The 16672-nt window shown below is 48.0% G+C and overlaps 1 protein-coding gene and 1 long non-coding RNA gene across 25 annotated transcripts in view; both read right to left on the reverse strand.

Annotated features, from left to right (window-relative positions):
* Positions 1-16672, reverse strand: part of LOC120998305 (gastrula zinc finger protein XlCGF26.1-like) — a 4064644-nt gene that overhangs the window by 2261939 nt on the left and 1786033 nt on the right. The gene's annotated exons all lie outside the window — the stretch shown is intronic.
* Positions 8423-10992, reverse strand: LOC120998437. Its single transcript, XR_005778382.1, has 3 exons — positions 10978-10992; positions 10771-10894; positions 8423-8477 (listed from the first exon to the last, which is right to left on the reverse strand). It is a non-coding gene; the product is annotated as an uncharacterized LOC120998437 (long non-coding RNA).

Raw genomic sequence — 16672 nt, forward strand, 5'->3', positions numbered from 1 at the left:
CTGACATTTTTTATGGTAACAACCAACGATTTATACAGGAAAATCATGACGATTAACAAGGTTGCCCAAACTTTCGCATCCCACTGTATATATATGTGTGTTAATTTATTTGCCCAGTAGTTTGCCCACTATAAAGATGGCGCTCGCTGTTGATGGACATGTGATGGCGGCGCAATGAAGGGAAGAAGGCGCTAAGGTCTCAGCGCGTCTCACATGTGCCCGTCGTGTAGCGCACAGACTATTGCTCAGCTTCTGGTATGACCATGATACTCCTTCAATGTATTTTGTGGCCAAGCGATTTTTAATAACTTTACTTGTGAGCACTATGCGCTTTATATATGTACACATGAATTATGTGCATTAATGTATTATGGACACAATAACACTATATTATGGAATTATGACACAAGAAGAATATGGTTGATATTACTTTGGTGTTTAATCATGGTTATATGCACTATATTCCAGGAGGATAACACTCTAAATGAGGGATTTATCAACAAGACATGCACTTTTAAGGTTTATTGATTTGTAATTAATTATTCATGTTGTGTATAAATTTTTGCACTCCGCACTTTGTAATTCACTTGGCTTAAGGAAGGTTCTGTGAGAGGTCCGAAACGTCGCTGCTGTGACATGTGTGAATAAAGGCACATATACAGGAGTTTCCTGGATTTCTTCAGTGTATAAATACACCCGTGATCAAGGGTTCAACATAGGCATCCGGATTGCATTGCTTAAGTAGTGCTGCCCCATTTTTCAACTATATATACACATATCTGCCACTTCCCTCCACAGTAAGACATTTTTTTTACTTCTCATGTAGAACATCACGTCTTCTCTCCTGAGTGGCTTCTTTCATGAGCAACAAGGATTGATTTATTGGTAAAACATTTGCCACATTCTGAACATGAATACGGCTTCTCCCCTGTGTGAATTCTCTGGTGATCCTTAAGATTAGTTTTGGTGACAAAACATTTTCCACATTCTGAACATGAAAAGGGCTTCTCTCCTGTGTGAATTCTCTCATGTGTAACAACATATTATTTGTTTGTAAAACATTTCCCACATTCTGAACATGACTAGGGTTTCTCTCCTGTGTGAATTCTCTCATGTTTAATTAGATTTGATTTGTTTGTAAAACATTTCCCACATTCTGAACATGAAAATGGTTTATCTCCTGTGTGAATTCTCTCATGTTTAACAATGCTTGATTTAGCTGTAAAGCACTTCCCACATTGTGAACATTTATAGGGCTTCTCTCCTGTGTGAACTCTCTCATGTGTAATAAGATTTGATTTATATGAAAAACATTTTCCACATTCTGAACATGAATATGGCTTCTCTCCTGTGTGAATTCTCTGGTGATCCTTAAGACTGGCTTTGGTGACAAAACATTTCCCACATTGGGAACATGGAAATGGTTTATCTCCTGTGTGAATTCTCTCATGGTTAACAAGATGTGATTTTTTTGTAAAACATTTCCCACATTCTGAACATGAATAGTGCTTCTCTCCTGTGTGAATTCTCTTATGTGTATTAAGACTTGATTTATTTGAAAAACATTTTCCACATTCTGAACATGAATATGGCTTCTCTCCTGTGTGAATTCTGTCATGTGTAATAAGACTAAATTTATCTGTAAAACATTTTCCACATAGTGAGCATGAATATGGTCTCTCTCCTGTGTGAATTCTATGGTGATCCTTAAGATTTTCTTTGGTGATAAAACATTTCCCACATTCTGAACATGAAAATGGTTTATCTCCTGTGTGAATTCTCTCATGTTTAACAATGTTTGATTTACGTGTAAAGCACTTCCCACATTGTGAACATGAATATGGCTTCTCTCCTGTGTGAATTCTCTCATGTGTAATAAGATTTGATTTCTCTGTAAAGCATTTTCCACATACTGAACATGAATACGGTTTCTCTCCTTTGTGAATTCGTTCATGGGTAATAAGACTTGATTTATCTGAAAAACATTTACCACACAGTGAACATGAATATGGCTTCTCCCCTGTGTGAATTCTCTTGTGTGTAACAAGATTTGATTTACTTGTAAAAGATTTCCCTCCCCCTTTCTGCCCGGTACTTGTAACAATCTGTGATTGGGCAGGAGCAGGTTCCTCATGATTAGGGGGGTTATATGATAGATCTGTACTGTGAAGTCCTGAATGTACATTACAGGTAATGAAGTCTTCTGAAGAGCGCTGTTCGATATTTTCATCTTCTACTTTATAATCTTGTGATAACATCACGTTTCCATTAGACTTCTTACTGGGATTTTCTGTTAGGATTAAAATTAGATTTAATGATTTCTTGTTTAAGGGGTTTTCCTATCTGTGATTTTTACAGGATATGCCATTCATGTCCAGTAGCTGCTACTCCCACTTCTGGGACCCACTCTTATATCCCAAACGCTCTGTCGTGTCCGACCAAGAATGGAGAGGTGATCTTGCATAAGCAGCTCTCTCCATTTACATCAATAGAACTCCTGAAAACAGCCAAGTGCTCGGACTAAACTATTTTTGGAACTGCTATTAAATTGAAAGGAGAGAGCAGCATCCACTTCTCCATTCCCAGCTGGGTGAAACGGAGCCCCGTTCTGGAGATAGCAGCGGGTCACCTGCACCTATCTGACATTTATGGCACCATCTTTTGGATATGCCATAAATATCCCAGATGGGAAAACCCCTTTAAAGCTAGAAAAACAGACCGATTTATAATGTTCCTATTGGGCTAGAAACAAACTTTATCGTTTTTATTTAAGTATTTTATACACAGTTTAATTTTTGACACAGTTTTTCAAGCGAAAGCCAGAAGTGGATCGATCAGGAACAATACTGTTATTAACCAATAAATTGCAAACAAAATATTCTCTCGTGAATGCCATTGTTTTCCACTACAGCATTCCCACTGCTAAGGACTGGCAGATTTCTGATTAGACACGGAGACTTGTTGGCAACTAATGATAACCTTCAGTCGGGCAGACGAAAATTTGGAAGAGAAACAATTTATCGTTTGCCATCTGATTGCTGCACGCTATTACATGCAACATATAAACAATTATATGAGAACTCACTCAATAATCGCTCTGTATAATAAGCCCTTAAGGCTTCAATCACATCTTTGTTGAAATCTCCATCGGAAGCCTCTGTCGCAGACTTCGTTAAGGGTGGCTGCACACCATGTGGATTACAAGCTTATTCTGCGAGGATTTCATGCGGAAAAACCACAGCGTAATACAGGACCAGCAAAGTGAAGGAGATCTGACAAATATCATGGACACCTTGATATTTTTCTTCCGTGTGGCAGCATGTCAATTGTTTATGCAATTCTGCACCTTCTGTAGAGGGGTTTTAACCATGGACTTAAATGGTTGTTAATATAAACAGCAAAACCACATGAAAATCTGTGTGCAGATACCATAAGCCAGACAAAATAGCTCAGCACGCTAAACTATTAGTGCAGAATAACCCTTTCAGCATCCTACAATTTTCTGTTTTTGCATTTTAATTTTCCACTCCCTGCCTTCCCATAGCCATAACCTTTTTACTTTTCCATTCACATAGCCGTATGAGGGCTTATATTTTTCTAGGACAAATAAAATTTTCTAAGGGCACTTTTTAATGTTGCATACGATGACCTGTTTCTTTCATTCTCCGGGTCAGTATAAACCCACCTCTTCAGACAAGCCTACAACCAGTGACCCTGCTGCCTCTATACTGTCATGCCAACTTCACCCGCACCTACTGTGTTTTTCTCCCATACCATGTAGATTGTAAGCCCTCGCGGGCAGGGCCCTCTCCCCTTCTGTACCAGTCTGTAACTCGTCTTGTTTATGAGAAGTGCAGTTGTCTGTATTATGTATGTGCACCGCTTATCATATGTACAGCGCTTTGGAATGAATGGCGCTTCAATAATAAATTATAATAATTAGGGTACTTTCACACTAGCGTTATTCTTTTCCAGTATTGAGTTCCGTCACAGGGGCTCAATATCGGAAAAAAACACTTCAGTTTTATTCTAATGCATTCTGAATGAAAAGCAATCCATTCAGAATGCATCAGGATGTCTTCAGTTCAGTCCCTTTAGGGTATTTGGCTGTAGAAAATACCGCAGCATGTCGGCATTAATTCCCATTGAAATGTATTAATGCTGGATCCAGTACCAAGTGTTCCGGAAAACCGGATCTGGTTTTCCGGTCTGCGCATGTGCAGACCTTTAAAAATGCGAAAAATATAAAAACATGATCCGGAGAGATGGATCCGGAATTTCAATGCATTTGTCAGACGGATCCGCATCCGTCTACAAATTATATCCGTTTGCATACGGATTTCCGGATCCGGCAGGCAGTTCCTGCGATGTAACTGCCTGCCGGATCCTCACAACGCAAATGTGAAAGTACCCTTAGGCTACTTCACATCTACGTTGTGCTATCCAGTCTTGAGAACCGTCACAGGGTTTCAAAACCGCAGCACAACGCTTCAGTTTTGTCTCCATTTACACCCTGTACAGAATTATTAGGCAAATGAGTATTTTGACCACATCATCCTCTTTATGCATGTTGTCTTACTCCAAGCTGTATAGGCTCGAAAGCCTACTACCAATTAAGCATATTAGGTGATGTGCATCTCTGTAATGAGAAGGGGTGTGGTCTAATGACATCAACACCCTATATCAGGTGTACATAATTATTAGGCAACTTCCTTTCCTTTGGCAAAATGGGTCAAAAGAAGGACTTGACAGGCTCAGAAAAGTCAAAAATAGTGAGATATCTTGCAGAGGGATGCAGCACTCTTAAAATTGCAAAGCTTCTGAAGCGTGATCATCGAACAATCAAGCGTTTCATTCAAAATAGTCAACAGGGTCGCAAGAAGCGTGTGGAAAAACCAAGGCGCAAAATAACTGCCCATGAACTGAGAAAAGTCAAGCGTGCAGCTGACAAGATGCCACTTGCCACCAGTTTGGCCATATTTCAGAGCTGCAACATCACTGGCGTGCCCAAAAGCACAAGGTGTGCAATACTCAGAGACATGGCCAAGGTAAGAAAGGCTGAAAGATGACCACCACTGAACAAGACACACAAGCTAAAACGTCAAGACTGGGCCAAGAAATATCTCAAGACTGATTTTTTTAAGGTTTTATGGACTGATGAAATGAGAGTGAGTCTTGATGGGCCCATGGCTGGATTGGTAAAGGGCAGAGAGCTCCAGTCCGACTCAGACGCCAGCAAGGTGGAGGTGGAGTACTGGTTTGGGCTGGTATCATCAAAGATGAGCTTGTGGGGCCTTTTCGGGTTGAGGATGGAGTCAAGCTCAACTCCCAGTCCTACTGCCAGTTTCTGGAAGACACCTTCTTCAAGCAGTGGTACAGGAAGAAGTCTGCATCCTTCAAGAAAAACATGATTTTCATGCAGGACAATGCTCCATCGCACGCGTCCAAGTACTCCACAGCGTGGCTGGCAAGAAAGGGTATAAAAGAAGAAAATCTAATGACATGGCCTCCTTGTTCACCTGATCTGAACCCCATTGAGAACCTGTGGTCCATCGTCAAATGTGAGATTTACAAGGAGGGAAAACAGTACACCTCTCTGAACAGTGTCTGGGAGGCTGTGGTTGCTGCTGCACGCAATGTTGATGGTGAACAGATCAAAACACTGACAGAATCCATGGATGGCAGGCTTTTGAGTGTCCTTGCAAAGAAAGGTGGCTATATTGGTCACTGATTTGTTTTTGTTTTGTTTTTGAATGTCAGAAATGTATATTTGTGAATGTTGAGATGTTATATTGGTTTCACTGGTAAAAATAAATAATTTAAATGGGTATATATTTGTTTTTTGTTAAGTTGCGTAATAATTATGCACAGTAATAGTCACCTACACACACAGATATCCCCCTAAAATAGCTAAAACTAAGAACAAACTAAAAACTACTTCCAAAAATATTCAGCTTTGATATTAATGAGTTTTTTTGGTTCATTTAGAGCATGGTTCTTGTTCAATAATAAAATTAATCCTCAAAAATACAACTTGCCTAATAATTCTGCACTCCCTGTATTGTCAATGGGGACACAACTAAACAAACCGGAATGCAGTGCACCAAAATGCATCCCGTTCCGGTTTATTGCGTTCCCACGCCGGACACAAAGTTGCTGCAAGCGTGCAGCATGGGAAACTGAAGGAGATCCAGCACCAAATCTATGTAAGTCAATGGTGCCGGATTCTTTTTTTTCCGGTATAATACAACCGAATCCGTTCTGAATGGATGCACCCAGTCGTATTATTATAACAGAAGCGTTTTGCTGTGGTTTTGAGATCCCCTGCCAGATCCTAAAACTGGACAGCAAAAACGCAGATGTGAAAGTAGACGTACAGTGATACCACATTGGTCATTTATTGGGTTTTGTTTTTATCATGTTTCCTATGAGATAAAACTGACCTGTTCCCTTCATTCTCCGGGTCAGTATGATTACAGTGATACCACATTAATATAGTTTTATGGGTTTTGTTTTTACAGCTTTCCCTATGAGATAAAACTGACCTGTTCTCTTCATTCTCCGGGTCAGTACGATTACAGTGATACCACATTTATATAGTTTTATGGGTTTTGTTTTTACAGTGTTCCCTATGAGATAAAACTGACCTGTTCTCTTCATTCTCCGGGTCAGTACGATTACAGAGATACCACATTTATATAGTTTTATGGGTTTTGTTTTTACAGCGTTCTCTATGAGATAAAACTGACCGGTTCTCTTCATTCTCCAGGATATAATGTACGGCGCTGTGCTTGGTAAGCTGTGAGATCTCCAGTAAGTGCCTCAGCTTCTTCAAACACCTGATGGGCGGGGGTGCCAGGATTTAACCCCCCCCCCCCCCCAATGTGATGTTTTCAGAAGACCTCTTTAAACCATAAGTCCTATGTACGTCCCAAAATTAAACCAGAGAAAAGCGCCTCTGGTTCTGTAAAGAACAAGTAAAATATGGCGGCATCGACAGAAAGATGACCACGTCACACCATTTGGATGGCAGCTTCATAGATTCTTTTTCTGTTATTGTGCATAAATAGCATAAGTCAAAACCAGACATTGCTGGTATCGCCCTCATCATACCGACCCACAGAATGAAGAGCTTTTTTCTCCATTACCGCCTGAAGACATCATTATATGTTAATCAATATCAATCACAAGCTGTCTGTGAAAACTGTCAATCATTTGTCCGGAGCCTTCGTACGGCTACATCAGTGGAAAAATAAGGTTATGGCCGTCTGAATGCAAAAATATAACATTCCTGTGGACTTAACACCACAGCAGTACTTTAGTGGTTGAAGTGACCCCTGGGCCCCCCACTCATCCAGAGAATGATTTCCACTGTTCTGATGAAGCAGCAGGTCATGAATGAGCACTAGCACATGGTTCATTCTTATTGGAATGGCCGGAAGAAACTGACAGCTGTAGTCCTGCAGTAAGATCTGGAGCCCCATCAGCGTGGAGTGTGGAGCTTAAGTGGTTAAAAAGGGTTTTTCAGATCCCGGCCATTAGTGCAGCCGTTAGTCCTAGCCGGTTCCCTTCAAACCTGATGCTAAACCGAGTGTTCAGCCTGGAGCATGAGTGGATGGAGAGAAGAGCTCGGAGAAGATGTCTATGTGCAGCCACAACTCCCTCCGCTCCTGTACATAACACAGGGGTCACTGCCCGGAGTGGTACTTTTCTGCAGCTCTAAAGGTTGAGCCTCACCTGAAGAAACCTCCCAATTCACTTTCTCCATTCATGATTCCATACCTGTGGTCACATGGACTGGAATGTCCTCCTCCACCTCACTCTTACACGGGGGATCGGCCGTCATCCGCTCTTCTTCATCCTCCACTTTAATATCAGTCACATCTTCCCCCTGATTTGTCATCTGTAACAATTCAGAACAATACAGCAGACAGGTGGGAAATCTAACAGATCCACATAAGAGACTACCACAAACTATGACACCTCTATGACTGCAGGACCCCCCTATATAGATGTGTATAGGGCTCAGCTCCATCTACCTGATGGTTCTCTGGGAGCTTCTCCTCTGGACAGTCCTGGGAATACAGAGGACGGGGACATCTCTCGGGGGGATTTCCTTCTACGAGCCCATCTGTAGGAAACACACAGGGACAGGAGAGATTACTACATGTGATGATGAGATGATGGGAGTAGTATCCAGGTGACCCATGACAGCCCCCCTCCTTACACTGCTGATTGCCCCATGAGTCAGTTTCCTCTTCTGCTGCATCTCTAACCTCAACCTTAATATCAATCACATTTTCATCCTAAAGAAGAAAAATGTAAAATAATCTTTGGTTCAATCCCTTTCTGGTCAGATTCTAGGGAGACTTCAGCTCCATCTACCTGATGGTTCTCTGGGAGCTTCTCCTCCGGATAGTTCTGGGAATACAGAGGACGGGGACATCTCTCGGGGGGATTTCTCTTCTTGGATCCATCTGTGGAGACACAAGCACACAGTGACTGAATACATGGCCTCCTGTAGATCTGTCTATAGATCAGACTCTTTTCTCAACTCCTTCACTTCTAGGTTTAGTGATCGGGGTCTAAATAACAATGTTCTGCTCCTCAACAACTTTCTACCAAACCCATATAGATTTCCCAGGCCTGGAGCTGCTGTTCCATCCAGAGACTCAGCTTTCACTCCTTCCTCAGGGTAATTCATTCTCTGCAGGTGGAAGAGATTCGGAGACTGATGGATTTAGATGGTTCTCTGGTGGAGGAAGCCTAGATCCAAGCACCTTATGGGGGAATTACAAGAGAGGGAACCAAACAAAGATTCTCATCTTATATCAGCCAGATGAAGTAAGCAGAAGAACTACTCCCCGTATCCTCTCCACTAGGGGTGGACACTACCGAGTTGATGTAGAACGCTCTATATGTATACAACCCCAGGTTTCCTTTCCTGGAAAGACAATTGCTTTCTCCTAACGAGCTGAGGTGGTGAATGGGGCAAAGAAAGATGACTAGCTGATTACATTTACCAGTGATCAGCTTGCTGTGAGCCCAGGACGGTGGCATGAGAGAAGGTGGCCATGCTGGACTGGAATCTTCCTGCCCTGCACCACACATTTCTGACGCTAGCATCTGGTAGTACACTAGTAGTACGCCATAAATGTGAGACATTAGGATGGGCTCAGGCGAAAAAGGCCTGATAAGCCACAATCAATGGATCAGACCTGCTTCCCCCGGATTGAGATCTGGGTATCTGGAGACTTCACAGTGATCATTTTCTCAGGTTCCTCATTCCTGGACAGTTAGCAGTGCGGCCAGGGTATTATCCTGCTGAAAAAGGGCACTGCCAATAGGGTGCACCACCGCCATGAAGAAAACTGGGCCCATGACATATTGTCGAGCCTCCGCAGCCTGAACACTCCGGGCCGTACATCTACTGCTAGAAGACACATGTCCGCTCTGACAGGACCACCGACTGGAGGAGGAGAGAGAAGAGCCCGGTGATCCCACCTTCTCCTCCAGTCACACATAGCACCTTGTGTCTTCTCTGCTTGTGGAGTGACTAGAGGATCCCAGACATGAAGGGAGGAGAACTACTGGAAAGTGACTATGGAATAAGGATGTGTTCACACCACGTCTGAGCTAGGGCTGCAGTAAACGATTATTTTAGAAATCGAGTATTTTATCGATTATTTTTTACGATTAATGGAGTACTCTAATAAGAAAAAATTAATTAATAGACTGTTTTCTTTTATAAAAACTCATCAGACCCCAACACCCTTCGGTCCCCCCAGTGTGATCAGCCCAAGTGCTTCAGTTCCCCCCAGTGCCATCAGCTCTACTATCCCCCAGTGCCATCAGCTCCACTATCCCTCAGTGCCATCAGCTTCACTACCCCCCCCCCCAGTGCCATCAGCTCTCCCCCACCCCAGAGCCATCAGCTCTCCCCCACCCCAGAGCCATCAGCTCTCCCCCACCCCAGAGCCATCAGCTCTCCCCCACCCCAGAGCCATCAGCTCTCCCCCACTGCTCCTCCTGACACCCGTAGTGCACAGCGTCATTGGTAGTCGCACCAACTTACCTTTCCAGCAGGGGCGCCGCCGACACTACATGGTTCCGCGCTGCTCTGCCATTATCAGGTCATGGCGTGCGTACGTCAGGAGGACAGTGCAGCGCGGGACCATGGATGTGCTGTGGAGTGTACGGAGGCCCCCTGCTGGAAAGGTGAGTATTGCGGGCCAGCGGGAGACCACGGAGCAGGAGTGAACGTGACACAAATGAATCTTCGATGCTAAAAATTTGCATCGAGGATTTTTTTGTGTTGAATTACTCGATTTCATTGAGTAATTGTTTCAGCCCTAGTCTGAGCCTTCCATCAGAGGTAGATATCAGGAGGGTTTCCTAACGTAGATCTCTGATAGAAGGAGGTGACGTCTCCCCTGTACAGTCCTATCATTCTATACAGTCACACAGGGGCAGACGTCACCCATAAGCCCCATGTATACGGCACGGCGCAGGTTCTCCTGCAGGATCCTCTGTATAGAATAGGGTTATCTACTGTACCGGCCCCATGGAGGCCAAGAGGACACTATATCTGTCAGGGGGATGGAGCCTATGGAGAAGTGTGATGTATATGGGAAATGTAGGCTCTAACATGATGTGACCGGAGAATAACATGTGGAGCTCCTACATTACATGTCATTACACACGTGTACACACTGCACATGACCGGCCTGAGGCTCTAACACGGCCTCTTCTCACCTCTTCTCTTCTTACCTGGTGATGTCAGAGGCCGGGGAGCCTCCATCATGGCCTCCTTGTACAGATCCTTGTGTCCTTCTACATACTCCCACTCTTCCATGGAGAAATAGACCGCCACATCCTGACACCTTACAGGAACCTGACAACACAATGACACCGTCATCACCCAGACCCCTCCAGTGCTGTTACTGGAGAATTTCCCAGCATTCCCAGCAGCGTCACCTCTCCAGTCAGCAGCTCCATCATCTTGTGGGTGAGTTCTAGGATCTTCTGCTCATGTATCAGGAGGGGAGGCTCTGTGATGGGGGTCCTGCTCCACCCTCCTGACTCATGGATGATGGGAGTCACCCCCGATGTCTTCTTCACTATTGTGTAATCCTGTGGATGGAGAGAGACACTTAGGGAAATAAATTCCTTCTTGACTCCAGATCTACACTCAGAATCCCTCCTGGATCATGGCCCCATCTCCAGTAATCTAGTCACTAGAAGCTGGAATATTATTACCCTCCAGACCTCCAGGCCCCTTCTGGATTCTTCTAGAGGATCCCCCATGACTCCTTCCTCTGGCAGAGAGCTCCATAGTCTCACTGCTCTTACAGTAAAGACTCCTCTTCTATGTTGGTGGAGAAACCTTCTTTCCTCTAGACGTAGTGGAGGCCTCCTTGTTATAGTCCAGTATCATCTAGATGTCAGACTAGTGGTAGAAATCCTCCCTCCAAGCCACACTCCGGCCATCTCCTCCTCTGCTTCATCTCCTCCTGGGTACAACGTGCCTACTTACCTTCTCATGGCTCCTACAACATGACTATTGGTCTCCATGATCCATCACTGACCATACTGGTGGCTGATCTTCAGGTTCTCCATCACTTGGAAGGTCTGGAGGCCGTTCTCCAGGACCCTGGACTCTTCCTATCACTTACTATGATGGATTCTCCTTCCCGATGTCTGACTTGTTACAGAATACAATAAAGAGGAGAGAAATCTAGAAAAGTTTACCTCTCCGCTCAGCAGGGAGATGATCTCCAAGGTGAGGTCTAATATTCTTCTGCTGATCTCCTTCCTGTCCATCCTTGGTGGTCATTCAGGAGAAGAGGAGAGACCTGGAGGAGCTGGAGGCTTCTAGTACTGCAGGCGCCTTTATGAGAGGAGAGGCTGGAAATCCTCCAGGGACAAGAGCATTAGTGAGATCCAGAACCGCACTTACTGCTCCTGGAGAGACCCCGCTTCTCAGAGCCCCCAGCACCGGGGATAAAGGGGGATTCTGGAAAAATGGCTGATACCAGAGAGAAGAAGAGGCTCCAGACACCACAGCAGTGACTACCGACCAGGACCTGCTCTGTATCTGCTGCACTGCAAGAGCTGAAGGACCTGGGATGATGTCACCGTCATGTGATCAGTGCAGGGGGTGGAGCTCAGCAGTGGAGAGAAGTGGAGGAGCTGGAGGCTTCTAGTACTGCAGGCACCTTTATGAGGAGAGGAGAGGCTGGAAATCCTCCAGGGACAAGAGCATTAGTGAGATCCAGAACCGCACTTACTGCTCCTGGAGAGACCCCGCTTCTCAGAGCCTCCACCACCGATGTTAAGTGACAACTGTGGAGGAAAAACTTCATGCATCAGGTGAGAATTTCCTCATTAGAAGAATAAAATGAAGAAGTTTCCCCAGACAATGTAGACCTGACTCCTGACAAAGGAAGAAAAGTTCATCATTACATCCTATGTCCAATAATGACACCAATGACAACTACAGCTCGTCCTGGAAAAATCAAGTCCTCATAAAGTTACCTCACAAAACAAACATCTAATGATATAAACTAAGCCTTAAAGGAACGGTCACCTCTGACACCTCACACCCCCCCCCCCCCAATCAGCTGTACAGGAGTAGGTCCGGTGCTAGAAGTCACCACCAGAGCTACACAGCTCTGTCCAAAAGCTGACTGATGGGACGCTGCAGTCAGATGTATATATGATATGTGAACTCTACCCTCTTCTCTATATTACTGGAGACACAAAGAAATCTGTCAATCAGCAGCTGGAGGGCGGGGCTAAGCCTAGATATCATGAATACACCATACTCCTCTCTGGATAAGAGCTGCAGAGCTTAACTTATGAGTCCTGTTAACTCCTAAGAGACCGCTGAAATCAGCATGCCTGTCAGGGCACTACAATGTCCTCCGGAAGTACAAGGCATCTGACAGGTCACACATATTAGATACATGTCAGCCGAACTCGCCAATTTCAGTCAGACCAGTGACCATTCAATAGGAGGACGCAAGGGTCAGGAGGGAAAAGGACGCAAGGGTCCGGAGGGAGGAGGACTGGGGACTGGACTCCGGAGGGAGGAGGACTGGGGACTGGACTCCGGAGGGAGGAGGACTGGGGACTGGACTCCGGAGGGAGGAGGACTGGGGACTGGACTCCGGAGGGAGGAGGACTGGGGACTGGACTCCGGAGGGAGGAGGACTGGGGACTGGACTCCGGAGGGAGGAGGACTGGGGACTGGACTCCGGAGGGAGGAGGACTGGGGACTGGACTCCGGAGGGAGGAGGACTGGGGACTGGACTCCGGAGGGAGGAGGACTGGGGACTGGACTCCGGAGGGAGGAGGACTGGGGACTGGACTCCGGAGGGAGGAGGACTGGGGACTGGACTCCGGAGGGAGGAGGACTGGGGACTGGACTCCGGAGGGAGGAGGACTGGGGACTGGACTCCGGAGGGAGGAGGACTGGGGACTGGACTCCGGAGGGAGGAGGACTGGGGACTGGACTCCGGAGGGAGGAGGACTGGGGACTGGACTCCGGAGGGAGGAGGACTGGGGACTGGACTCCGGAGGGAGGAGGACTGGGGACTGGACTCCGGAGGGAGGAGGACTGGGGACTGGACTCCGGAGGGAGGAGGACTGGGGACTGGACTCCGGAGGGAGGAGGACTGGGGACTGGACTCCGGAGGGAGGAGGACTGGGGACTGGACTCCGGAGGGAGGAGGACTGGGGACTGGACTCCGGAGGGAGGAGGACTGGGGACTGGACTCCGGAGGGAGGAGGACTGGGGACTGGACTCCGGAGGGAGGAGGACTGGGGACTGGACTCCGGAGGGAGGAGGACTGGGGACTGGACTCCGGAGGGAGGAGGACTGGGGACTGGACTCCGGAGGGAGGAGGACTGGGGACTGGACTCCGGAGGGAGGAGGACTGGGGACTGGACTCCGGAGGGAGGAGGACTGGGGACTGGACTCCGGAGGGAGGAGGACTGGGGACTGGACTCCGGAGGGAGGAGGACTGGGGACTGGACTCCGGAGGGAGGAGGACTGGGGACTGGACTCCGGAGGGAGGAGGACTGGGGACTGGACTCCGGAGGGAGGAGGACTGGGGACTGGACTCCGGAGGGAGGAGGACTGGGGACTGGACTCCGGAGGGAGGAGGACTGGGGACTGGACTCCGGAGGGAGGAGGACTGGGGACTGGACTCCGGAGGGAGGAGGACTGGGGACTGGACTCCGGAGGGAGGAGGACTGGGGACTGGACCCCGGAGGGAGGAGGACTGGGGACTGGACCCCGGAGGGAGGAGGACTGGGGACTGGACCCCGGAGGGAGGAGGACTGGGGACTGGACCCCGGAGGGAGGAGGACTGGGGACTGGACCCCGGAGGGAGGAGGACTGGGGACTGGACCCCGGAGGGAGGAGGACTGGGGACTGGACCCCGGAGGGAGGAGGACTGGGGACTGGACCCCGGAGGGAGGAGGACTGGGGACTGGACCCCGGAGGGAGGAGGACTGGGGACTGGACTCCGGAGGGAGGAGGACTGGGGACTGGACTCCGGAGGGAGGAGGACTGGGGACTGGACTCCGGAGGGAGGAGGACAGTGGGCGTCCGGAGGGAGGAGGACAGTGGGCGTCCGGAGGGAGGAGGACAGTGGGCGTCCGGAGGGAGGAGGATAGTGGGCGTCCGGAGGGAGGAGGACAGTGGGCGTCTGTGGCGAAAGCCACTTCGCCATGGTGTTTTGGAGGGGGCTGTTTGCCCGCCTCCTGCCCCTGGATTACGGCCCTTTAAGATACTTTTACTAACTTTTAAACCCCTGAACCTATTCAAGTGAATTTTGGATAGGTTTGTCCCTAAGTTATACTGGTTAAATTTATATAAGTTATATGTATGTACAATGTAAACTCACAAAGTTGTAACAATTTATAATAAATGTAACTTGTCAGCTTGGGAGGAATATGCTGGGTGTGTTTCTATTGTGCCATTGTCCCATTGTGCCGTACTTACATTGTATGTGTTGTAAATTACTGATTGGTTGTATTTCAAAACCCTGTGGGCAGTACTATGTTTGTGATTTATGAATAAAAGAGGCTGTACTTGAAGTACAGTCAGCTCTGCTTAACCCTCAAGCGAAGTGTCGTCTCGTTCTTGGGGGAATTGGATTGTATGCTGATTGCCAGGAGTGTAAGCCGATTGTATGCTTTTCCTGTTCCGCGGCTTCCAGGATTCGTGTAGTTTGCAGTTCGGCAGACTGGTGCTTGCAGTAGCTGCCTGTGCATGGAAAGGAGAATATCGTCGGAACTGAGTTGTGTGCTGAACGGTTCGTTACAATTGGTGGCAAGCAACGGGATCATTCTCACGGCCCAGAAGGACAGCTGCAAGGCAACACCAGTTCCTGGATTACAAACTGAGGGCAACGCTAGTACCCGTACAGCGCCCCTATCTACAAAGGAACCAAAATCAGCAGAGCAAGCATGGAGCCCTGCTACACTCAGGAGGAGTTTGATAGAGAGGTTAATGGGGTGCTGTCTCTCTTGGGACCCAACCCTGCGGAGGGCCTCGTGCAGATCGTGAAGTGGAGGATCAGAGAGTACCTGCAGGCCATGGCAGCGGTAGTCAGGGGGGAGATACCCCAGCAGCCGAGCAAGTTCCCGGGAGCTAAAGGTGTCGTCCTTGCTCCCCAGCGGCAGTGTGAGTTACAGGGAGATGAAGGTGCCGTCCTACCTCCCCAACAGCCGAGTATTGTATTGGGAGCAGAGACAACCGGTCTCTCTCTCCAGCGGCAATGTGTACCCTTAGGAGAGGAGACAGTTGGTCCCTCTCCACAGCAGTCAAGTGATCCACAGGGAGCTGAAGGTGCTGTCCTTCCTCCCCAGCGGCAGTGTGTCCTGCAGGGAGCAGAGATAGTTGATCTCTCTCCCCAGCAGCCAAGTGAGTCCCAGGGAGCTGAAGGTACCGTCCTTGCTCCCCAGCAGCAGTGTGAGTTACAGGGAGCTGAAGGTGCTGTCCTTCCTCCCCAGCGGCAGTGTGTCCTGCAGGGAGCAGAGATAATTGGTCTCTCTCCCCAGCAGCCAAGTGAGTTCCAGGGAGCTGAAGGTACCGTCCTTGCTCCCCAGCGGCAGTTTGAGTTACAGCGAGCTGAAGGTGCCGTCCTTTCTCCCCAGCGCCAGTGTGTATTCGTGGGAGAAGAGACAGTCGGTCCTCTTCCCCAACAGGAACCAGAAGTACCGGAGGTCGCGGACCTCATAGACTGGTCCTGGGAGGACTCCCAGCAGGCAGGGGGAGATGGGACCGAAGTCTCTCTACCAGCCCTACAGGGATGCTGGGCAGTCGGCCCAGATCTCCAGCGGCAGTGTGAGTACCAGGAGGAGGAGGTAAGCGATGCCTACCCTCCCCAGCTAACCCCTACCGAGGTACTGAGGTCAGTAGAGGAGCCGTTAGCTTCCTCTGACCCCCTCCCATCAGAAGAGCTGGCATCTGGGCAGAGCGCCGCTGGCCTCTGCCCTAACTTTCCCTTTGTCACTGGGCAGGACTATACCCCGATTGCTCCAGCGGAAGAGCTGGCAACTGGGCAGAGCACAGTTGGCCTCTGCCCTTCTTTGCCCCCTTGTCCCAGGCTTGTCTACCTGGAGGTCCCCCCAGCTGAAGCGCTGGCACCAGGGCAGA

The sequence above is a fragment of the Bufo bufo genome, chromosome 4 (assembly GCF_905171765.1).
Source record: "Bufo bufo chromosome 4, aBufBuf1.1, whole genome shotgun sequence".
NCBI classification, from domain to species: Eukaryota; Metazoa; Chordata; class Amphibia; order Anura; family Bufonidae; genus Bufo; species Bufo bufo.